We start from the raw sequence: 3,732 nt of genomic DNA, 5'->3' as shown, positions 1-3,732 counted from the left end.
GCTGTTGGGGTAGCCAGAAAAAGAATCCAAGAATTATAAGACTCAGTGGTGAATAATATGGTTGAGGAAGCCTGGAGCACTGTGGGAAGCTAGGGGGGCAACTAAGTCAGCCCAGGGCTCAGAAAAGGGTGACATGTAAGTTGGGGCAGCTGAAACAGGAGAAGTAGAAACCCTTGCTGGTGATGCTTCTTCCTCTCTGGATATCCTGTTCACAGGATGCAGGATTTTGGGAGTTTGGGGGAGTGGTAAGGTAGGGACAACATAGCCAATGCACAAAGTCTAAGTGTCTTTAAGATCAACTCACTGGACCTTACATTCTACAGGAATTCCCTATAGTGCCAATGACCCTGTTGGCCCAGTGTTTAAACCTAAGTTTAAGTAACACCCAATTCAGCCCCTTTCATTTTGTGATGAGGCTTCTGACTTCAGAAGTTGAGAGTATTCAGGATCACATAGTGCAAGATGACAACTAGAACTTAGATCCCTTGGCTCCTAGCTGAATGCAGTTTATCTTGGTAAATTAAAATGGCCATATTTCCACAGCATTACTGGAATTCTGGGGACTGCCTTCTAATCCAGTTTAAAAATGACAGAGGAAACCTGTCACACTGCTTCATAGCATCACTTTATATTTTAAAATGCTTATTAGCTGGCTTCCCCGGTAGTTCAGCTGGTAAAGAATCCACCTGCAATGCAGGAGACCCCAGTTTGATTCCTGGGTGGGGAAGATCTGCTGGAGAAGGAATAGGCTACCCACTCCAGTATTCTTGGGCTTCCCTGGTGGCTCAGCTGGTAAAGAATCTGCCTGTAGTGCAGGAGACCTGGGTTTGGTCCCTGGGTTGGGAAGATCCCCTGGACAAGAGAAAGGCTACCCACTCCAGTATTCTGGCCTGGAGAATTCCGTGGACTGTGCAGTCCATGGGGTCACAAAGAGTCGGACACAACTGAGCCACTTTCACTTTAAAGTAACAACCTCAGTTCCCAATCCCTCCAATGAGACAACCCTTCAAAATGTAGCCAGAAGGAGGACTATCAATAGGGTCTATTAAAAACTACTTCATACATAGATTTTACTCATCTTGGTTCATTTCTGTAATAACAGGCAAAGTGATGTCACATCAGAGTGAGCATGCCTTTGCTCTCAGTGAACAGAAGGCAGAAGTCCAAAAGCTCATAGAATGAGGACAACGGCTATCTATGGAAAGGACTCCAGGGGCTCCCATGACTTAGTCAATTGCTAGAAAGCTGACTTTTCCAGCCCAGGAGCTCTATAAAGGAGAATATAGGATGGTCCTATTGCAGAGAAACCTCACCTTGAGCTCCGAGTTTATTATCTTGGGCTTTGGGGACCTGGCTGACTTACAAATCTTCATTTTCGGACTCTCTAATCATGCATCTTGTCACCCTAGCAGGACACATGACTATTGTGCTTATCACCCTCTTTGACTCATGCCTCCAGACTCCCATGTATTTCTTCCTCAACAACCTGTCCACCATTGAAATCTGCTATATATTGGTCATCGTCCCCAACATGCTGGCCAATTTCATGTCCGGCAGCCAGTGGATGCCCTTCCTGGGCTGTGCCCTGCAAATGCATCTCTTCATTTCACTGGGTGGAGCAGAGTGTTTCCTCCTGGCCATAATGGCCTATGACCACTTTGTGGCCATCTACAAGCCCTTTCACTACACACTCATTGTCACCAGGACTGCGTGTGTGCAGATGCTGGCTCTAGCATGCATCAGCAGCTTTGCACTCTCACTCACCCTCACCACACTCATATTCCTCCTGCCCTTTTGTCAGTCCCACAAGATCAATCATTTCTTCTGTGACATCTCTGCTGTGCTATTCCTGGCCTGCTCAGACACATAGGCCAATGAGATTGCAGTCTTCCTTGTTTGCCTACTCATCCTGTTGATTCCCTTCCTGCTGATCTTGCTCTTCTATGGGTTCATTATCACTGCCATCCTCAGAATCCACTCGGCTGAGGGCAGGAGCAAAGCCTTCTCCACCTGTGCTGGGCTGGTCTCCCTTCTGCACTACAGCTGTGCAATATTCATCTACATTCGCCTCAGATCATGCTACACCCCAGAACAGGACAAAACTGTGTCCTTAATCTACACCAACGTCACTCCCATGCTCTACCCTATGATCTATAGTCAGAGGAATAAGGAAGTCAAGGGTGCCCTCAAGAGACTCCTGAAGAGACATGACCGGACCAGGTGGTGGTCCCATGCAGGGAGACAGGGAACAGAGGTCCACATGCAAGAGCCCATTTGGTCATCTCACTGCACCCCTTGCAGCTCTGTGCCTCCTCCTGAGGGCTGTTCTGAGGTTCTTCAGGGGCCTGGACCTTACCGTGCCCTTTCCTGTGGTCAGAGATGGAACAAACCCTAATGCTTTCTTAGATGGGGTGGCTCTGGGGTGTTAGTAAATGTTTGGCCAAAAGACTAAAATAAAGCAAATTATTTTAATACCATGGTTACAAGCTATTACTTCGTAGGAAGGAGTGATTCATCCCACCACCAAGCCTAGGAACACTCACGTGCTGTTAAAAGGGTGAAGAGGGAAAGGATCTGGGTCTTTGATGACCCTTCATTGGCCAACTCAACCACCACAATGAGTGCCTGCCTGTAGCCTTTAGGTTCAGTCAACAATACCCTTGCTGACAGTTTAACCACCCCACAAAGCATTCCTCACTGAACCCCCCAAAGTCCCCATGAGCATCCATTATTGCCAGCTGAGTTCATGGCTCCTACCACCCCCTGATGATTCCTAGGTGATGACCCCATCTCCTGCCCCAAAGGGGCCCTCAGAGTCACCAGAGAGCACTTCTCAGTGGGAGTGGCAGATCTTGGAGGGCAGGAACCATGTGGGTAATTGTTCCTCATGTCCAGTCCTACTTGCTTCATGGCCTGTGCCAAGGCCACTGCAAGTCGCTGAGAGAAGATGGAGGTAACAGGGGAAAATCCACTAAAGGCTCTGCCAAAAGAGCTGATGGACCAGTGACAGTACAGTGATATCGATGCTGTGCAGAAAGAGAGGCCTGTGTTGTTATTCAATGGGGGTGATACTATTCCACACCTCCTAGGACTGCAACGAGGATGGCATGGGACAACACACGGAGGTGGCCTTGGCAAGCAGGGCACCGCATCAGTGGTGTTGAGAACTACCACATCCTGCTGTGGTACCCTGGCCTCTCACATCACCCTGCCCAATTCCCCAGGAGCTGAGCTTCCTTCTGTGCCCTCAGACCTGAAGTAGGTCAGAGCCTGGAGGGGCAGTGTGGGATAACATTCTGAGATCCTTGCAGGAACCCTGATGATGATTCTAGGTTGATCGAAGGAAAGGTGAGGTGATCACTAATTTCAATCTCTGTACACAGAGGACAGAAGTGAAAGAGAGAGAGAGACAGCAGCCAAGAACACCTCTGCGTGGCAACTGTACTCAGGCCCTGTGCTTCAGGGCCCTGTGACACCCCTTTAATTAGACAAACTTAGAGAGATGCCTCTTATCTTTTCAAGAAATATTATTTCTCACCCATAAATCCTTCCTTATTTTTGAAATAATCCAGTGAAATGTTGACAAGTGTTGAAGCTGGGTGAAACATAGCTAGTTTTTTTTTTTTTAATCCTGTCCTTTCTCCTTGTGTGTAAATGTGAAAAGTCCATAATGAAGACTTTAGAGAAGTTAAGGTACCGACTAGTCTCCTCTACCCAAGCAGTCCCCTTGCT

The 3,732-nt window shown here is 47.9% G+C and overlaps 1 pseudogene; it reads left to right on the top strand.

Annotated features, from left to right (window-relative positions):
• The first annotated feature begins 1,287 nt into the window (after positions 1–1,287).
• Positions 1,288–3,231, top strand: LOC120881599 (annotated as a pseudogene).
• The last annotated feature ends 501 nt before the right edge of the window (positions 3,232–3,732 follow it).

This window comes from Oryx dammah, unplaced genomic scaffold (genome assembly GCF_014754425.2).
Source record: "Oryx dammah isolate SB20612 unplaced genomic scaffold, SCBI_Odam_1.1 HiC_scaffold_23, whole genome shotgun sequence".
Taxonomy (NCBI): Eukaryota; Metazoa; Chordata; class Mammalia; order Artiodactyla; family Bovidae; genus Oryx; species Oryx dammah.
Note: the sequence above shows the minus strand (reverse complement) of the source record. Positions and strands in the feature narration are given on the sequence as shown.